The sequence below is a fragment of the Eleginops maclovinus genome, chromosome 16, assembly GCF_036324505.1.
Source record: "Eleginops maclovinus isolate JMC-PN-2008 ecotype Puerto Natales chromosome 16, JC_Emac_rtc_rv5, whole genome shotgun sequence".
Lineage (NCBI taxonomy): Eukaryota > Metazoa > Chordata > Actinopteri > Perciformes > Eleginopidae > Eleginops > Eleginops maclovinus.
Window position 1 is genome coordinate 537317 of NC_086364.1, and position 22494 is coordinate 559810.

Here is a 22494-nt window from a genome sequence, read left to right on the forward strand (position 1 = left end):
TCCTTCAGCGCTTCTAACTGCCCTTTATCTCATCCCTCTCATTTTCTCTCTCTCATTTTCTCTCTCTTTCTCTCTCTGTATTTTATTCCTCCTCCCCCACAGCTTCCTCTACCTGCCGTTTATCCCTCTTCCCATCCCTTTCTTCTCTCAGTCTCGCTGCTTCCTTATCTTGTAGTTTCCACTTCCTAATTCCTCTTTTCATTTTTCTTTGAGTCTTGCGCTCCTCCTCACTACAGCTCCCCCTCATTCGGTCTGATTTTCTTGTACAAACAAGACCATTAAATATTCACCATGTGAGTGCCACTGCCTGAAGCTTACCAACTCAAGCTTCACTTATTGCACATTTACAGGAGCTTAGTCTTATGTTTGGTGTGTGTCTTTTCCTTTCTGTGGATCTTTTGTTACACAATATAATTTGTATTAGTACAAGCTACATAAGTGTTCATAAATTGCTGACGGCTGCTGTGCACTCACCAGGAGTGACAATGGCTCCTGTTAGCTAGCAAGGTTAGCAGTAGCAAGTTGTTACAAACTGCTCAGTTCACCCAATCAAATAGTTGTATGTTTATCAAATAGTGAGGGAAAGACAGTGATAAACAACATAAACATAATTGGAGGCTTATTCCTTACTATTCTTTGATTTTATTGGTGGCACTGCCAGTTATTTTTACCCATTTTTCAAATTAAGAATAAAAGATGACAAGGTTTAAAACTGTTCGCACAGGTATCTGAACATATTTAAATGATACCCAGGGCCCCACCCATAGTGCTTTACATGAAGAGGAGTTAGCAACTTGATTAAGTTACACGGGACGGACGCTACACATGTTTAATACCCAGCCTCAGGGTTCAACATGATATTGAACTCCTCATTTATGTAGGATTTGTTTTAAATCATACATTATAAATTAAATGAATCCATAAACTATGAATACAGATCACATTTCTTTTTCTTATATAATACTTAAAAATTACACACACACACACACACACACACACACACACACACACACACACACACACACACACACACACACACACACACACACACACACCCTTCCATCGTCCTACTTGTATCACTGCTGTAAAACACAGAAGCTATTAATTTCAATGTGTGTAAAGCCAAAACAAAAGCTGTTGTTGCTCAGAGAAACCACACACACTAATGACATAATTACAGGGAAGGTAATTTTGGAACATTATTGGTACTGATACCCTGAAAGTCTACACTGTAGGACAATGGAGCTTATATCAACCAGGTTTAGTGTGTGTGCACTTGCTGATGGTTTAGACTTGTAGGTTATCCTTCTCCAGGTGTGTGGAACAAAGAGGGTTCTGTTCTGACGGACTGCATTTTGGAAAATCCTAAGAAATATCATGAAACTGATATATCATAGAATTCAGATGTCCATTCAGTATGTAGTGTCTGTACTTTAAAGAGTCCTCTCCTGCTGATGTTCAGGTGTATATCAGTATGTAGTGTCTCTACTTTAAAGAGTCCTCTCCTGCTGATGTTCATGTTTATATCAGTATGTAGTGTCTGTACTTTAAAGAGTCCTCTCCTGCTGATGTTCAGGTGTATATCAGTATGTAGTGTCTCTACTTTAAAGAGTCCTCTCCTGCTGATGTTCAGGTGTATATCAGTATGTAGTGTCTCTACTTTAAAGAGTCCTCTCCTGCTGATGTTCAGGTGTATATCAGTATGTAGTGTCTCTACTTTAAAGAGTCCTCTCCTGCTGATGTTCAGGTGTATATCAGTATGTAGTGTCTGTACTTTAAAGAGTCCTCTCCTGCTGATGTTCAGGTGTATATCAGTATGTAGTGTCTCTACTTTAAAGAGTACTCTCCTGCTGATGTTCAGGTGTATATCAGTATGTAGTGTCTCTACTTTAAAGAGTCCTCTCCTGCTGATGTTCAGGTGTATATCAGTATGTAGTGTCTCTACTTTAAAGAGTACTCTCCTGCTGATGTTCAGGTGTATATCAGTATGTAGTGTCTCTACTTTAAAGAGTACTCTCCTGCTGATGTTCAGGTGTATATCAGTATGTAGTGTCTCTACTTTAAAGAGTCCTCTCCTGCTGATGTTCAGGTGTATATCAGTATGTAGTGTCTCTACTTTAAAGAGTCCTCTCCTGCTGATGTTCAGGTGTATATCAGTATGTAGTGTCTCTACTTTAAAGAGTCCTCTCCTGCTGATGTTCAGGTGTATATCAGTATGTAGTGTCTCTACTTTAAAGAGTATTCTCCTGCTGATGTTCAGGTGTATATCAGTATGTAGTGTCTCTACTTTAAAGAGTCCTCTCCTGCTGATGTTCAGGTGTATATCAGTATGTAGTGTCTCTACTTTAAAGAGTCCTCTCCTGCTGATGTTCAGGTGTATATCAGTATGTAGTGTCTCTACTTTAAAGAGTCCTCTCCTGCTGATGTTCAGGTGTATATCAGTATGTAGTGTCTCTACTTTAAAGAGTCCTCTCCTGCTGATGTTCAGGTGTATATCAGTATGTAGTGTCTCTACTTTAAAGAGTCCTCTCCTGCTGATGTTCAGGTGTATATCAGTATGTAGTGTCTCTACTTTAAAGAGTCCTCTCCTGCTGATGTTCAGGTGTATATCAGTATGTAGTGTCTCTACTTTAAAGAGTCCTCTCCTGCTGATGTTCAGGTGTATATCAGTATGTAGTGTCTCTCCTGGGACATGTCTCCATGCTTTAATGTTCAGAAAGCTCTTTATTTTTCTCATACTGCCTGTGCTGCAGCACCTCTTTTCACCCTCCGTCTGAAACCAGAGCCCAGTCTGCTCTGATTGGTTAGCTGGCCTGCTCTGTTGTGACTGGCTAAACTGTTTGCTGTCCCGGCCCTTAGCCTATCACGTACGTGTGTTGGACTGCTAGCCAATAGAAGTGTGAGTGATAGATAGTGATGTCACTAAGTTACAAAAGCAAACAAAGGAGTCAAAAGGAGGCGTTTCAGGCAGAACTCAGCGATTTTAGTCTTTGCAGACCATTTACATGCATACCTATAGAGCACACTACTGGAGAGGGGGAAACCTAAAAAGATAAAAGGGCCCCTAGCAAGAGAATTCAGCTCTCACCATTTTCTCCACACAGAATGTTAGAATCATGCATGTTTTTTAGAATTATAGCAGGAGACGGATGTTTCATCAGAGTTACATCCTGGTGACATCTACAAAACCACAGTGTCACAGCGTCCCCATACTGCCCCTGGATCCCTACTGCCCTCACCCTCCCGGGTCTCCAGCGCTGCATATACATACCAGGCCTCTGTGTGGTGTATTTATACTGGAGATGGCTTGTCCCCAGTAGATGTTTTATTCCTTGATTTCAATTTACTTCTTCAAATTAAATGTATGTTTAGTTCTTTTTTTTTTTTTAAAGATAAGAAGATCTACCCTTTTGGAACATTGAAGGATCACCTAACAGATTTTTATACAATGCAATATGTTAAAGCTGCAGTCGGCAGGATTGTTCTGATCATATTCACTGAAACCGACATTATGCTCTGACAGAACAACATAATCAGCCGGTTTTAGACAAAAAAACGCTGGAGGGGCGTGAGAGTAGTAAACATTCAACATTTTGCCTAAGTCCCCTCGATTAGCCAGACTTGCCGACTGCAGCTTTAACTAAGTAAGTCCATCCATATGAGATTATACGAAGTACATTTGTACATCAGTATAAGTAAGTGGAATAAGAGTGGATTCTGACTAGTCTATATGTTATTAAATCATGATCGAATAACTGAAATTCAGTTCTTTGTTTTGGTGTGCCACCCATAGATGTCAGTGGCCCCATCTATCCAGTGTAGACTCTTTTGGGGATATATCTGGACAACACATGACATAACTACCCCAATAATACAATAGTTCCCAAACCCGGTTCAAAGGCAACATATTTTCCTATGGAATCTCTCCTGAATGAAGAAGTTTCAAAAGGATTTATGACTCATCCCATGTCTTCATTTTGCGCTTCATCTAGATATTCTAAAATGGTTTTATTGGTTATATTAATGATTGCTTATTTTATAATGACATTTGCAAATGCTAACACTACCAACTGAACACATCTTCCTCACTCCTAATTAAAAACAAACATGTTTGTGAAATACTGAAAGGATTTAGCATACAAGATTTACATACGTGGATGTTCAAATTAAAGAAATGCCCGGTAAACATGGCACACTCCCAGGCAGTACATGTGCATATTAAAAGGAAAAACGACTGTAACCCTTCTTTAAAGTGAATCACAGTTCACACACTCTGCTGCTAATCTTTGGTCTTTTCCCGCCCTTGAGGCTATAAGCAGAGTGCTCACAGTCAGACATGAACATGAACATTGATTCCAGTTTGCGTAAATATCACACCACCATAAACAGATAGAAGAATCTTTAGAGGAGAACTACTGAAAGACGAATACTGCTGAATAAAAGAAAAATCATATCATATATCAAATTAATAGACCTACATTTTTGAACTAATCTTATGAATTGGATGAGATATACAGTGGGGCAAAAAAGTATTTAGTCAGCCACCAATTGTGCAAGTTCTCCCATTTAAAAAGATGAGAGAGGCCTGTAATTTTTATCATAGGTATACTTCAACTATGAGAGACAGAATGAGAAAAAAAATCCAGGAAATCACATTGTAGGATTTTTAAAGAATTTATTTTCAAATGATTGTGGAAAATAAGTATTTGGTCAATAACAAAAGTTCATCTCAATACTTTGTTATATACCCTTTGTTGGCAATGACAGAGGTCAAAGGTTTTCTGTAAGTCTTCACAAGGTTTTCACACACTGTTGCTGGTATTTTGGCCCATTCCTCCATGCAGATCTCCTCTAAAGCAGTGATGTTTTGGGGCTGTCGCTGGGCAACACAGACTTTCAACTCCCTCCAAAGATTTTCTATGGGGTTGAGATCTGGAGACTGGATAGGCCACTCCAGGACCTTGAAATGCTTCTTACGAAGCCACCCCTTCGTTGCCCTGGCGGTGTGTTTGGGATCATTGTCATGCTGAAAGACCCAGCCACGCTTCATCTTCAGTGCCCTTGCTGATGGAAGGAGGTTTTCACTCAAAATCTCACGATACATGGCCCCATTCATTCTTTCCTTTACACGGATCAGTCGTCCTGGTCCCTTTGCAGAAAAACAGCCCCAAAGCATGATGTTTCCACCCCCATGCTTCACAGTAGGTATGGTGTTCTTTGGAGGCAACTCTGCATTCTTTCTCCTCCAAACGCGACGAGTTGAGTTTTTACCAAAAAGTTCTATTTTGGTTTCATCTGACCATATGACATTCTCCCAATCCTCTTCTGGATCATCCAAATGCCCTCTAGCAAACTTCAGACGGGCCTGGACATGTATTGGCTTAAGCAGGGGGACACGTCTGGAACTGCAGGATTTAAGTCCCTGGCGGCGTAGTGTGTTACTGATGGTAGCCTCTGTTACTTTGGTCCCAGCTCTCTGCAGGTCATTCACTAGGTCCCCCGTGTGGTTCTGGGATTTTTGCTCACCGTTCTTGTGATCATTTTGACCCCACGGGGTGAGACCTTGCGTGGAGCCCCAGATCGAGGGAGATTAGCAGTGGTCTTTTATGTCTCCCATTTTCTAATAATTGCTCCTACAGTTGATTTCTTCACACCAAGCTGCTTACCTATTGCAGATTCAGTTTTCCCAGCCCGGTGCAGGTCTACAATTTTGTCTCTGGTCTCCTTTGACAGCTCTTTGGTCTTGGCCATAGTGGAGTTTGGAGTATGACTGTTTGAGGTTGTGGACAGGTGTCTTTTATACTGATAACGAGTTCAAAAAGGTGCCATTAATACAGGTAACGAGTGGAGGACAGAGGAGCCTCTTAAAGAAGAAGTTACAGGTCTGTGAGAGCCAGAAATCTTGCTTGTTTGTAGGTGACCAAATACTTATTTTACCGAGGAATTTACCAATTAATTCATTAAAAATCCTACAATGTGATTTCCTGGATTTTCTTTTCTCACTTTGTCTCTCATAGTTGAGGTATACCTATGATAAAAATTACAGGCCTCTCTCATCTTTTTAAATGGGAGAACTTGCACAATTGGTGGCTGACTAAATACTTTTTTGCCCCACTGTACGTAGAAAAAGACCAGAATGCAATGCAGGCTTGTGCTGATGGAAAAACTAACCAAAAATATCCTATCATTACAAAATAGAGAGGTCATTCAAGAGCCCTGTGCGAGCAGCCCATCAGAGGGATCTGACTTCTGGAGGGATCTGACTTTTAGACTGCAGATAAAATGCAAGGTGTTTGTTCTAATTGGTTTCTTTTCACTTTTGTTAACTGTGAACCTAGCTGTGAACAGGCAGTTATTTTCACTAGGTACCAGTGGCAAGAGGCAGTGGTGGCAAAGTCTATAGGGACTTGGCTTGGGAACCGGAAGGTCAGTGATTCAAGTCCCTGAAAGACCAAGTGCTTCCAAGCTGTCCATGGGCAAGGCACCGTTCCCTGGGCTCCGTACATATTGCAGCCCACTGTTCCTAACACTAGAATGCAGAATGTTAATTTCCCCTCTGTGAGACCATTAATACAGTGGACACACGAATGTGTTGACGCTTGCCGGTGGGCGTGTCCGGCACTTGGGGTTAACGCGACCAACGACCAATCACATGAATCTCCCGCACCAGACTCAAAGCAAAGAAGCCTGCTTTCTAGAGCTCTACTATTGCGAAAACGGATGCCGATTTGGTAGTAAGGGTGGCTGGAGTCGTATTAGACCGGGTGATTCCCTACCGCAATTATTAACTCTCCTCCATTTTTGGGGAAATTGTTATAAAATGGTTTGGATTATTTGAAGCAAGTGAACGTCATCCATGAAGATGCACCTTTATTTATTATACTTTTGTTTATTATACTTATTAAGTTTGTGAGGATAAACTACACATATTAACACAACTTTATGAATCTTGTAGTAAGAAGCTCAGGCTATAAAGGAACTATGGCACAGTCACGTGACTTCACGTCTCTACCGCTAAGCTAAAGGTGGGTAATGTTTGGCATGATGACATTTAACTGTTTCCTTTAGACATCTTTAAGCAAGCACTGTTTTTAAATTGGCCAGTGGGGTATTTATTGACATGTTTTTTATGTTGTAGGAGAAAATCGTAACTGCTTATTTCAAGCTTCTAACAACATTCAGAAAACGTTGTCTTTAAAACGTGGGAACAGGAAGTGCTAATATGCTGATGTCAGGGTGCAGGACTAATTTCTACTGCTCTCTGTAAACACCGTTGCTGTTTCTATCTGCTCTGATACATTTCAAAATGACCAGAAATTCTTTTTAATAATAATATTTTCATTCATTACATTCCTGTGTATATGATATGACAAACCTTTGGATCTTGAATTAAATGTGTGTGTGCTTGTGTGCATGTGTGTTTCATTTGTTTGTGTGTGCATTTGTCTATTTGTGTTTGTATGTGGGGATTAGTTTGTTTGTGTGTGTGTGTGTGTGTGTGTGTGTGTGTGTGTGTGTGTGTGTGTGTGTGTGTGTGTGTGTGTGTGTGTGTGTGTGTGTGTGTGTGTGTGAGACAGTGTTTGAAGTGACCCCACTTATGCTTAAAAAACATACAGCGTGTTTGTATATACCCCATCTATAGGTCAGGACCTGTGGGTCCCAAGGAAGGCGTCCTATGCTCTGTCTTGATTCATGATTTGGGTCGTCATATTTGTGTCTATTTGTGTATAATGTGTTTAGTCGAGAGGCATGCTAACGCCATGAGTTCAGTGCTAATTTAGAATGAGTACCATTGGGTCGGGAGCGAATAAGGGTGTTCCGCACAATCATGCGGGGGATAAGCCGGAGAGGGTTTGATCCATCTTTTGAAGTCTAGTGGGGAGATGTATGCTCTGTGTAACATTTTAAGTTGTATAACCCTAAACCAACACACTTGCACAGTGATGTCGAGTACAACCATTCTGTCCCACTCAGTCTGGGTAATGGTGATGCATAAATCTTGCTCCTATCTTTTCACGGTCTGCACATAAATATTGGAAGAGGAGAGACTTCCGCACCAATGTAGGTCTGAGTGACTACGTCATGGATTTCTAAATATATACAGTATAATATATAATTACTTGTTAAAGCGTTTACAAAGAGAAAAGTAAAAAAAATGCAAATAGTTCATAATAATCTGAATGCACATCAAGGCTGTGGATCTGGGAATACAACTATGTATCATTTATACCTGTTTATTCCTGAAGCCTTGGGCCTACAACTGTGAACCGGCCCACTTCAAGCACTGGTCAGATCTACTAAAGCACCATGATTTAATGATTGCAATCAGTCTTTTTTGTAATTTCCGGCCCAAGCCTTTTGGGGGGGTTGTTCCTGTTCCAGTTAATGTAATGGTGGGTTGTAATTCAGTCCCCTCTCAATGACTCTCTGCTGATGTTACCACATCTGCCGGAAATAATAACAATGCACTGACAACTTTAATCTGATAGTACGCCCAGGTTGTGATGGCCAGCTTGTGCACATTATTAACGTCTGCCAGCACATAATAAACACGTTGGATAGTGCCGTCGTATTCTCTTGAAGCCTGGTCGTCTTTTCTTAGGTTATTTTGAATTCCCCTAACCACTATTCCTTAACCCTGTAACCTTTCCCACAGAGGACAAGGAATAGTGGATAGGAAAAGACGATAGGAGCTGATTTAGAGACAATTCAACCACACCTTATTAGTTTCCCATCAGCCCTACGATCACCTTGCACGTGCACTTCATCCCCTCATTAGTTCAGTTTATATTTAAGTCTTTATTGGATTCTTGTTTGTCGTACTATGGGAAGTTCTGTTCTGTTTCTCACCTCGACTTTTCCGGACCAAACCTTTGAATAAATTGTTTTACATTACCAGGTTCTGTTTCCCGCAGCTGCGTCTATGCAGCTCAACTTTTCAGGACATTTGTAGATGAGCAGGCAGTGCCAGGTTGTGAATGTCTACACATCTATATTTATACTATTATTTATTTGAAACTGTACTCTTTAAGCCAGTTATTTAACTATTGATTAACTTGCTAACACTATTGCACTTACAATGCTGATATCCTGATGTTTAGCAAATGTTTACCTTGTTTACTATCTAGCCTAGTGAGTGTGCTAATATTTCCTGATAGGAGCTATACACAAACTACAGCTGAGAGTATTGTCTTTAGTGTTGCAGGTGCTTAATCATAAACCAAAAATGTTGGATAAGTCAAAATTTGACTGCATCATGGTGCTAGATGAAAAGTCATGAGGACTCTTGCTATGGTAACCATGAATGTAATGTCCAATCCAACATGGAGATGAGATCTCACCAGATACAATCCATCCGATGGGGACTACGAATGTGTGGACACTTTCATCCATCTATTTCATCTATACATTTATCCCCCTTCCCCAGCAATGTTTATGCAGCTTTTCAAGTAAATAAATTATCAACACTTCATCAAGACATGCAAGTGAGTAGAATTCCTCATGTGGCTGTTGCTGAGCAGATTCCACTGCGTACTATTCTGGTGCTCTTTGATCATGAATGATTGATATCCAGAGCCACTGTGTCTGCAAGAAGCTTTAATCTATTTCAGTTTTGGAACAAGTGGCTATTTGTACTGTAGCTAGAAAACATGACCATTTTAGTATTTCTAAAGGTTCATACAGTGTGGTTCTGGAGACAATCTTCAACAGATCGAGGAAAGTTAGGCAGTCTCTTTAGTAGCTCAGGGTATTGGTGTGTCAATAAACCACAGCAGCTTTTGTGTATACCATAATCAAAGGAGTTTTGACAAAGTTAAATACCATTTTGTGGAAAGAAAAAACAAGGGTCTTGCTATGTTTAAAAAGATGTAGTTTCTATGACAGTGTTGACCTCATTTGTACACATGAAGAGCCTTCATGTTTGATTATCGTCCAAGTGTTAGATCAATATCAGAGCCTCGCCGACAGTGGTGGTCTTAGACCTTGTGTAATGGGGTTCCGTGTGGGGGCCAGTTTTATAATGAGTGGTGGACATTTAATGGGGGACAAATGAGACAAAGACAGTGTTTTCCACACCTGAAACACTTTATTCAGTATAAAAGATAAATATAAAATTCAGTGTGTGGTTTAGTGACAGAACTGTGTCAATGACTTTGTTACAATTTCCGTTTCTTTTTTTAGTGACATTGGGACATTACAGCACAGTCTTTGCTTCAGTACTATCAAAACTCCCCCCCTCAGAAAAGCCAATGAACCTAAAGTTGGTTTGGAGTAATACATATACTGTACATATAAGAAGCCAAACTGTCTATATTTTATTTCTTAATTCTTGTAGGTAATGGTTTCAGGAAATGAGTTATAATTGTATTAAATTACATTCTCTAAAAAAGACTAAACTAATTCCTGTTAACTTTAGCTCAGGTTACAGCTGAGCCTTTGCCTGAACATGATAATAAATTATATTATCATAGTGTCTTATTTTAGACGGGGGCCACGGGGGGGTCCACGCTAATCGTTATAGCTATTGGCGTTCCCCTAGAAACGCCCATGCTCGCCTATCTCACTCCTAAGCTAGAAGTCTTCCTCATATGTTGAATTTAGTTTGAAACAGTTAAGGTTTTACATCTTGTGTATCCAGCAGGTGCAGTATGAGCAGCATGTTAGCATAGCAGATGTAGCAGCTTCATTCCTCCATCTGGTTACACATAAGGCTTATCTCGGGGTCAGGGTCACTCATATTGCGCGAGTGTAACGCAAGCCATAGGCCTATTTGTTGCTGGTGTAGAAAGCTAGGCCGTTAAAGTAGGCACTTTAACTTCCTTTGAACACACATTAGCTACAAATGAATGACTTTACTTAAGAAACACTATGCTCTACTTTTATTTATCAGGTGGTGTTCAACTATGTAGGTACATTGTTATTGTGCATTTGTATCCTAAAGTACTAAGTGCTTTCTGCTCTCTTAAGCCAGGGTTGCCAACTTTGGGTTCCTGGCCGGAGTGAGATTTTGATATCATGAGTTTAATTACACATATGCGCACTAAATGACATTAGCCTATATATATATGTGGCATTTGTAGAATAGGTTATCGTACTCTAATCATGTTTCCAAACATATTCACCGATATCACTTTGCAAACCCACCTTTCCTTCTGTAGAGTTCGCCGTCGACTGACGAAAAGCCTGACCTTAAAACGGATTCTGCGCATGTGCAATACGGGTCAGGGATTGACCAACCGGCTCCCACTGTGCTGCTGTCTGTTATCGTTGTTAAGAGTGGTATGGGCGGGAAGGGAGTGGATCGACAGTTTGAGCAGCTGTCAACTCAACACTGTAAATAACTATCAAAAAACGATCGCTGGTTCATCTTGTTTTTGGCGTGAGAACAGTTTGGGCAGTGTGAGAGCATCAGATTGAGAGTGAAAACGTGTGTCACACGCCAGATGCGTGAGAGTTGGCAAAACCTGTTTTAAGCTGCTTTCACATGATACGCAGTGAAACAGCTCTGTGCTAACGCTGCCGTTGTGTTTCTGTAGAGAGAGGGCCCGGCTCTGCGGAAGTGCTACTCTCTGCGTCGCGCACGTTATACATTTTAGGCAAGCACTTCGCTCAAAGATCTCGTGATTTGAGCTTTGACCTAGTTACCGCTAACCTTTCAAAACCAATCAGAGGACAGCTGTATGTAGCGGCGCAAGCTAGCAGAGGAGGTAACCATAGAAGCTTGACTAGCTGTTGTTCGCCACAAGGCTCTGATTTGAACTTTTGGTAGATAAAAGCTTTTGCCATATTTCATAATGTTTATGCAGTGGTGGAAAGTAACTAAGTACATCTACTCAAGTACTGTACTGTACTGAAGTCAAAATTTAAATAACCTTTACTTTAGTATTTCCATTTTATACTACTCTATACTTTTACAGGTGGCAAATATTTTACTTACTTTACTTACTCACTACTTTTATATGATATAATTAGTTACTAGTTATGGTGCATGTTTTTTTAAATGATTTATTAACTATATAAATCAACAAAAAAATGATGATGTACTATTAGGGATTAGGTCACCTCTGACAATAACAAGTCATTAAAATGAGTGAGTGCCATAAACAGTGTGTGGTTTGTACATTTATGTGTGAGAACGCACCATTAAGTTCTCATTGGCTGAGGCACATGATGACGCCCATTCTAAACCAATACTGATCAACATCCCACCCCTCCTGTGACCCATGGTTTGTCTGTGTGTGTATTCAGAGCCAGTGAGCAATGGACTTTCAAAAGGGTTATATTAATTAAAAAAACTGTGAACGTGCAATAAAATAATTGTCTGTGTTAATTAATTAATGCGTTAACGCGATTATAACCCAACCAGGACAAGTTAGAACAGAAGATTACGCAATGCTCTGAACACTTCTGCTTCAGTTCTGTGTTTGCATTTATACCCACACCCTTGTATGTGTGTGCATGTGATGTACTAGACCTCTGCTCCCATTCCCTCTTGAGTGTTGAGTGGGGGCGGGAGCACATGGGAGCTGGATTCCCCGTGACGGCTTTCACCCTTGGCATCCTTTAAAAAGATGCAGCAATTTACACAACCACTCTCCATACTGGTGTGTGTGTTTGTGTGTACACTGAAAATGCATTATACAGCATGTTGATGCGTCAGGCTGATTGCCCATCTGTGAGCTGTTACAGATAATTGTATGTGTTGTGAGGTTGTTCGACACCTCGTAAAATGTGTACATATGGTCCTGTGGAGGGGAGCTAAGGGTAGCGGATAGAAAAAAGAAAAATTAAACAAAGAAACGGAGGAAAGTTTACCACCCATGATCATAATGTGACATCTAAGAGACCTTCAGGTCCACACGTAACAGACATGCACACGTTTACAGCGTTAAAGTCACCCCAACTCAAATGCTTCTACTGTATTAAAAAAATGTAGATATTTGTGGTAATTGTAGGGTTCATGAAAGATCTAAGTGAAGTCCAAATTCAGCATGTTTACATCACTTGTAAAACCTTTCGGTGCATGTTAATATTTGGGTTTGGATTTGATGTCAGTTTGTACTTTTAGTGGGTGTTAAGACTGAAGATGTAGAAGAGGATATGTTGTTACAGATACAAAAGACGGTGAAAGACAATCCAGAAAGTTCAGTTTTAGCATGAGTACAATGGGTTTTGCGTTTAGAAAAATTGAGACAGATGTATCAGGGGGACTACAACTGTGTCATTATCCCGAGCAGTGCTGTTACGTTGTTTTTACATTACAAAGTCATCTGGCAGGATTGCGCACTTCATTATTTAACAAGCCAACAATATCCAGCGCTGGATGACATGGGATTGTGTACATCTTTTTGTGTTCTCAGTTAAATAAAAGAGCATGTACAACTTGCTAATGTCAGTCTGACTAAAAAGGAAAATATCTGACATAGGCCAGACCTTCCTCAGAAACAAAAGTGACAATTAACACGTTTTAAAATATGTAACAAATACAGTGGAGGAAATAAGTATTTGATCCCCAGCCAATTTAGTTAGTTTGCTCACTTACAAAGAACTGAACAGTCTTTACTTTTTATGGTAGGTTTATTCTAACAGTGAGAGACAAAATATCAAGTAGAAAATCCAGAAATGTACATTAAAAAAAAACACATAAATTAATGTGCGTTTAATTGGCGGGAATAAGTATTTGAACCCCTTGCAGAACATGATTTAGTTCTTGGTGGAGAAAGCCTTGTTGAACAGCACAGAAGTCAGATGCTTCTGTAGTTGGTCACCAGGTTTGCTCACATCTCAGGAGGGATTTTGGTCCTCTCTCTGCAGATCCTCTCAAAATTCTCAAGGTTTGGAGGCTGATGCTTGGCCACTGGAATCTTCAGCTCCCTCCACAGATGTTCTATGGGATGGAGATCCGGAGACTGGCTCGACCCCTCCATCACCTTAATGGGCTTCTTCTGTAGCCACTCCTTAGTTGCCTTGGCCGTATGTTTTGGGTCAATGTCGTGCTGGAAGACCTATCCATGTCCCATTTCCAGGGTCCTGGCTGAGAGAAGGAGGTTATCAGCCAATATTTTACGATACATGGCCCCCTCCATCATCCCCTCGATGCGGTGAATCGCCCTGTCCCCTTAGCAGAGAAACCCCCCCAAAGCATAATGTTTCCACCTCCATGCTTGACGCTGGGGATGGTGTTGCTAGGGTAATAGTCAGCATTTCTCTTCCTCCAAACACGACATATGGAGTTGATGCCAAAGATCTTGATTCTGGTCTCATCTGACCACATCACCTTCTCATAAGCCCTCTCTGATCATTCAGAGGATCACTGGCAGACTTCAGATGGCCTGTACGTGTATCTTCCTGAGCAGGGGACCTTGCGGGCGCTGCAGGATTTGAATCCATTACAGCGCAGTGTGTTACCAATAGTTTTCTTGGTGACTGTGGTCCCAGCTGCCTTCAGATCATTAACAGGTCCCTCCTGTGTAGTTCTTTGCTGATCCCTCACCTTTCTCATGGCCCCTGATGCCCCAAGAGGCCAGATCTTAGATAGTGGATCTCCATTGGCGATTGATGGTCATTTTGTGCTTCTTCCATTTTCTAATAATCAAACCAGTTGTCTCTTCCTCACCAAGCTGCTCGCTGGTGGTCTTATCTTCTATTCCAGCCTTGTACAGGTCTACAGTCTGGTCCCTGATGTCCTTAGACATTAGTTCCATCATGATCACAAGACCTGTCTCTGGTCTTACCCTCGGTGGAGAGGTTGTAATCTGACTTATTGACTGTGGACAGGTGTCTTTTATCCAGGTAACGAGTTGATATCAGGAGTACTTTCTGAAAGGGAGAGGACTTATTTAACCGGTCCGTGGGAGCCATAATTCTTGTTGGTTGCAAGGGGATCAAATACTTATTTCCCCCAATTAAACGCAAATCAATTCATATCTTTTTTTTTTATGTACACTTCTGGATTTTTTCTTTGTTGATATTTTGTCTCTCACTGTTAAAATAAGAGAGAAGAGTGAGGGGGGAGACGAGTTAGCGGGAGAGATAAGACGGAGAGAAGAGTGAGGGGAGAGACGAGTTAGCGGGAGACAGAGCGAGAGAAGAGTGAGGGGGAGAGACGAGGTAGCGGGAGACAGAGAGAGAAGGGGGAGAGAAGAGTGAGGGGAGAGACGAGTTAGCGGGAGAGATAAGACAGAGAGAAGAGTGAGGGGAGAGAGAGAGAGAGAAGAGTGAGGGGAGAAATGAGTTAGCGGGAGAGAGAGAGAAAGAAGAGTGAGGGGAGAGATGAGTTAGCGGGAGAGAGGGAGAGAAGAGTGAGGGAAGTGATGAGTTAGCGGGAGAGATAAGACGGAGAGAAGAGTGAGGGGAGAGACGAGTTAGCGGGAGACAGAGTGAGAGAAGAGTGAGCGGAGAGACGAGGTAGCGGGAGACAGAGAGAGAAGGCGGAGAGAAGAGTGAGAGGAGAGACGAGTTAGCGGGAGAGATAAGACAGAGAGAAGAGTGAGGGGAGAGATGAGTTAGCGGGAGAGAGAGAGAAGAGTGAGGGGAGCGATGAGTTAGTGGGAGAGGGAGAGAGAGAGAGAGAAGAGTGAGGGGAGAGATGAGTTAGCGGGAGAGAGAGAGAGAGAGAGAAGAGTGAGGGGAGAGATGAGTTAGCGGGAGACAGAGAGAGAAGAGTGAGGGGAGAGATGAGTTAGTGGGAGACAGAGAGAGGTGAGTGGAGCACCAATGAGCACCTTCACATGTGTATGAGAATGGCCCTGACACCATTTCAGCCCCGATTTAGAATCCTGGCCGGACAGGATAGAGCTCAGTCCTCTCACTGAACTAAAGACAGACAGTGAGGGAGTGGAATATAAGAGGGACAGAAAGACAAACCTTAAAACTGTTCCATTGTTATGATGTGTTCGGACTGATCTGTTCTATAACTGGCTGAAACTGTTAACATGTGAAACGTTAACAAAGAGAAAGGGAACCTCCAGCTGCTGCTGCTCTTTGTTTAATCCTTCTCAAAGTAAGCTCTTTTAAGACGCACACATTTCAAAAGCTATTTCATTTCTTTTATTTTAAATGCAGCCCGAGTGGAACATTAAAAAGTAATTATATAGTATTATTCTGTATATCTGTAGTTCAAGGGACAATAAATGTTGTAGTTTTTGAGTTGTCCTTTGTTTGTTTGATGAGACAGTCAGTTGTTGATTACATGCAGACGTTGATACAGCTACTAGGTCACAGCATGTATATCACACTCATTCATCACACCAGTTAGACACTTTGATGTTCCGGACCTTTGCTTGAGGAAATGTTCTCTAACTGGACCTCGTTGAATTTTAGTTGAATACCCCTGATACACACCATGATTTGACTTGGGGTGAGAACATGACCCTTCTGGTAATAGGGGGATTTGAAGAAGGGTTTCATAAGACATATTGAAAGAGGCCCTATTAGCTTGGTGGGGTTTCCCCTCTCCTGTATTGTGTTCTATATGTTTTTGTGTATGTAAAAAGGACAGGCTAAAATCCACGTGTATTTTTTTTGTAGCTTTTAAAAGTGTTGCTACGTGTATTTTGTTCCTTTAGGACAGCACAAGCCTTGCTGTTTTCTCCAATTGTTTCTAGACGTTGATGTTGAAGGTCGATCTTCACATTGAACTCTGCAATAAAAAGAATTACACATTTCTCCTTGAGTCTTTTTCTCTGTATCTTTAAAGCTCAAGGTAACACAGGGTTAACCAGCCGTTATTGTGTTTCTTTTTCACGGCTTACAGGTGTTACAGGAGCGCCTCAGTGCCCGCAGACAGCTGATGAACACAATACACACATTGTGCTGCAAAGTCATGGTTATTGTTATTGTTGGATGATGTTCAGCTTTGTGTTGTTTATTTTATTTTATTTTTAAGACATGTAAGCCTGCTGAACATACAATGTAGGAAGGGAGAACATAAAGCTGATCCTCTTTAATGTAGCAGCTGCAGGCTTTTAATGGACTCAGACCGACGTGTCACTCTGCTCCGCTCTATCATTTTCTCTCTGCACAGACACAGCCAATCGTTAGGAGCTGAAATATGATGACATTTGAAATCTCAAAGCACAATGGAGTCTTTGTGAAGGAGAATCTAGTTTTTATGGCCTCTGGCTGCCACAATAAACTCTGAAAGAGAAAATGAGAGGCTGGTGCTCCAGAGATCTGAGGTCATGACTCTTTGGATAAACTGTTTTTCTCCAGTGACTATTTTTGACTTTATTTGGACAGGATGTGCTACTCCTTCTGCCCCAAAATAAATCATAACAGAATCAGAGAAAGGATCATTTCCCTAAATGCAGTTAATTAGAACCCAAAATCTCAATAAAAAGTTTTAACAAGAAGTGCCAAGGGGGTCATTTTACCCCTCCACGATTCCGAATACATTTAACTCTTTCAAAATAAAAGCCCTGCATCTCAATGGCTATAATCACCACCACTGCTAGCATATCATTCTTTCCCATGTTTGCATTATTCACAGATGTAAAAATAGAACATTATTGCCATTATAAAGGACAACAGAAATAGACAGAGACATGCAAAGGTTCAGTAGGCAAGCCCCCATATACTGTAAAATAGTTGCCATGTTTGTTTGCTGTAGCCCACAGTATATAATTAAAAAACAAAACATATATATATATATATATATATATATAAGAACATTTCCTTTAATGAGAAAAGTAAAGCAATTTTAAAATGAGTGAAACCAATACACTGAGTTATAAATAGTTATTTTACAGTCTTACATTTTCCTTTAACGAAATAGATAAAAAATAAAACTGTACAAGAAACTAAATCTCTGCTTGTAACAAAGCACCTTCCTTTGTTCTGGTTATAAAAGGATTTCCCCCAGTTACTATTGCTTTTCCTAATGAAATGAAAATAAACAAACAGTGATTTAAAATGCTGCTAAAGATAACACTTGAATTCTTGATTGACCACTGAGTGTTCATCAAGCCCTCAGTTTATTTATTCTGTATCATTAATTCTTTATTGCAACATCATCAATTTATAACACAGTACAGAATACAATCCAGGTTGCACAACATTTGGATTCATTCAATCCGTCTACCCTACACCCACCCCCCACAACATCAATTCTTAAAGTTTAGGAATTTTCCTGCTGCTCTGAACACTTAAATCATTTGAGTTAAAATTGCACAGTATAGTAAACCACATTGTTTTGGTAGATGTACCTAAAAGGAGAAAGTCCCTTAATCTTATTGGTGCTATTAATTATTGTTCCATATTCCTCGCCCTCAGTTTTGAATTAACGTTATGAACACTGATGTTTATCTGCCTTTTTATGATGTTTTGGTTGTTTTAGAACAGAAAAACAACAAAGTTATAAAAGGATGAATTAAAGAAAATGTGGGGATACAGCCTGAACACCAGATATAGGTCATATCTGTAATGAGGTGATGGGACTGCCTCACACTGCACCTCTTATCACCTTTATCCGGTCCGCTCCTCCTCCCACAGCCTCAGCCATATCCCGACGTATATATTTATTTGATCGATAACGGAAAACATCTGCTAGATTTATACTTAACGGACACACTACTCAAGATTTTAAGAACGCCTAATTAGAAAACACTGATGAAATGTATGGTGCATTTATTTGAGTGCTTAGGCTAAAAATGGAGGTACTTAATTCCTTACTTAGATAGGCCTACTTGAACTCCACTACATTTTCTTGGCAAATTGGCATTTTGTTGGCAAGAGTTATTTGACATACAGCTTACTATTTATATATTTATATTTTATTATTGTATTCTATAAACTACTGACAACATTTCTCCGTGTTGGAATTCAACAAACACTGGAATGGCAAGTAGAGTTAAAGATTTAAGAAACATTTGGAGTGGTGTCTCACAGAGTTTACAGAGTGAAACACAGAAGTGATGAACACATTAATTCACCAATCATTTTAATAATATAATAAAAAAAAGATTGCCCTCTGCATAACAAGAAACTCTACTTTTGGTACTTAAAGTATTTTTTAATGCTTATATTTTTTAACTTTTACATAAGGTTTTGAATGCTGGACTTTAACTGAGTATTTGTACACTGCAGTACTATTTCTTCCACCTCTGCTGTTGATGCAGACACCTTCGCTGAATTCCTGATTGGGTGAGTCACAAGGTTCCTTTAAGTTTTCAAACGCCCTTAAAAATAAAAACGCAGTAGTGTGGATGCAGTACCCCCCTCCCCTCCTGACCCACACATGGTGGGCACCTCCTGCTGTAACTGCAATTACTGCAGGAGATTAAATTAAGACGGGGGTGGGGCGGTACTTAAGCGTATGAAACACACAAACAGAAAGGCATCTGGCTGTGGAAAACAATGTTCTCTCCATGGAAAAAGCATTCTCCTCAGACGTCCTGAAGTATGTTGTCTTCCCCTCTCTTTTCTCCCTCCTCACACCTCAACAGAAAGCTCCCTGACTAAATGAAGGCTAAACAAACCCTATAAAAAGTGCCCTCCCTCCCACACAATGCAGGTTGAGGGTTTATGAGCAGGCCTAATTAAATGTTGGGGCTGTAATTGCGACAGGGAGCTTACACAAAGAGCGGGGGGGCAGCAGAGGAGAATAGGAGGTGTTCCCTCTCAGAGAGGGGCCGTAAAACTGTGGCATCAGGGTCCCTCTCTTACGACCTGTGGGATTTAAAGGGCACATGCCTGCCTGCACTGTCTGTCACAGGAAGAAGATTAACGTGACGTTTTTCCAGAAGTGTGATTTAGGGTTTATCTGAGGTCACTGGGACCCCTCCAAGAGGACGAAGCTAATGAGGGGAACTTTTGTCTGCTGGGCTGTGAGAGCGCATCTCTGAGGAACCAGACTAATGACTTCCACAGGAGGCAGGATGTCTCACCTAACAGCAGAAACAGACAGCAGTGTGTTTGGGAGCATAAACAGTGCAGGGGGGGGTTTGGAGCTACGCTTAGATTCCACTCTTGGTTTTAGTTCAACGTGTCAACCGCTCCGCACATCAAGAGTCTTTAAAATGATCTGCTCCATCTATTTTTTAACTGTCTGTCTGTCTATCTGTATATGCACTGTTGGACCAAGTACTCAGATCCTTTACTTAAATAAAAGTACAAATACTAAGGTCTCAAAGTACTCCATTATACATCCTGATTTCAAAATGCTACTTAAGTAAAAGTACAAAAGTATTAACATCAAAACATACTTAAAGTACCAAAAGTTAAAGTAGTCATTCTGCACAACGACCCATTTCAGAATAATATAAAGTACATCAGCTAAGTGTACTGTGATCAAAAGTACTTGAATGGATATTTCCACACTATTACATTTTTATGTTTATTTTATTATCCTGTTTTTATACATGTAGGAGCATTTTACTATTGTAGTTTGTCAATATGGAGCAATTTAGATACGTGAAATACTGTGTAGATGAGTAGTGCAGTACTGCATTATACCATAACAGCATAGCATGTGTGTTTAATGTAAAAAGTAACCGGCAACTGTTAGTGTTGAATAAATGTTGTCTTTAATTTGATTTGATTTGATTTATTTCGAATGTGTAAAACAATAATACAAACAATTCAAATAATAATAATAATGAAATGAAACAGGAGAATTATGATACTGTACAAATTTAAGCAGATTGATAAACAAAACAAAGTATTAACTTACAAATGATATATAAACAATTGATCTTCCAGATTACACATCAGAAAAGGGGTGGGATGAAGTTAACACTTATTTAATCCCACACTTTCTCCCAAAAAACGAAATGATTAACATTTATTATATTTTGTTTTCTCTCTGTTAACAACATTTACATCTAAATGTATATCTACATACAATATACATTTCCAATTATAAATCGATTATATCATTATTACTACAATATATATATATATATATATTATTCCTTGGTAAGACAAATATGAAAGACTATCAAATGTGTAGAGTAGTGGATTAAAAAGTAAAATGTTTGCCGGTGAAATGAATTGGAGTAGAAGTATAAAGTAGCATTAAATGGAATTACTCAAGTACAGCACAAGTATGTCAAATTAGGAAGTACAATACTTGAGCAAATGTACTTAGTTACTTTCAACCACTGTTTAAAATGTTTGTCTTAGTACATGCTCATACAACAAGACAACTCAAAGACTACAGACTATACACTGCCTTGCCAAAAAAAAGGTCACACACTCTAATATTGGTTGGACCGCCTTCAGCTTTGATTACGGCACACATTCTCTGTGGCATCGTTTCCACAAGCTTCTGCAATGTCACAACATTTATTTCTGTATTGCATTATTTATTTTTTTGATCTTGTATTGATGATGGGAGATTCGGACCACTGCGCAAAGTCTTCTCCAGCACATCCCAAAGATTCTCAATCGGGTTCAGGTCTGGACTCTGTGGGGGCCAATCCATGTTGTCTCATGCTCCCTGAACCACTCTTTCACAATTTGAAGAAATCCATTGATGGAATAACCTGGTCCTTCAGTATATTCAGGTAGTCAGCTGACCTCATTCTTTGGGCACGCTGCTGAACCTGGACCAGACCAACTGCAGCAACCCCAGATCATAGCACTGCCCCCACAGGATTGTGAGCAGCAAAAAAACATTGCAAAACAATTCAAGAAACACAAGGAGGTTAAAGGTTTGATAATAAAAAAGTACAATAAAATAAATAATAATCCAAAATGCATGGCAGAAAGCGCAGTAAAATAAAATGAATAAATACAAATATAAAATACTATAAATAAAACAATATAAAAAATATTCTAAATAATAAACATTAAAATACCAATCAAAGGCGGATGTCGCTAGTAAGGAGCTAATTTTGTTAATATTATATAAATATCATATCCTGTGAGCCCTTCCTGATATTCCCCACTGTAAATGCACATTCTTCTGTATATTTTGCATATGCACAGCTCTGCCACTTTCAATTCTGTTGTAGTACACAATATTTTATTCCCGAGTTAATTGTCATGCTCACTTGTTTGTAAAGTTATACATATTCTAGACATTTCTATATGTAATTGTATAACAGTTTTTAAAACAGCTTATAACATAGTTATATATAGATAGACACGTGTTCCTTTTTGCCAACTGAATTCCTCTTATTGTGTTTATGTATGCACCTTTTCACACAAAGCGATTTCCTTGCATGTGTAAACTTACTTTACAATAAAGCTGATTGTGATTCAGATCAGGGGAAACCTTTAGTACAGTAGGACATTTCAACATAAATTAGCCCCTGTTTTGATAGATATGTTTAATGATTCATTTCACTCCCTCAGTTTGCCCCCAACACTCAATCAGGCTTCTGTCTCACTCATCTTAAAAAAGAATAAGGATCCCCTTGCATGCTCCTCTTACAGAATCAGTTTGTTATGTGTCGTTTTTAAATCGTTGTCTAAAATGCTCGCCCTACGTTTGGGAACCGTGTTACTGACCATTATCTCCCCTGACCAAACCGGATTCATCAGAAATAG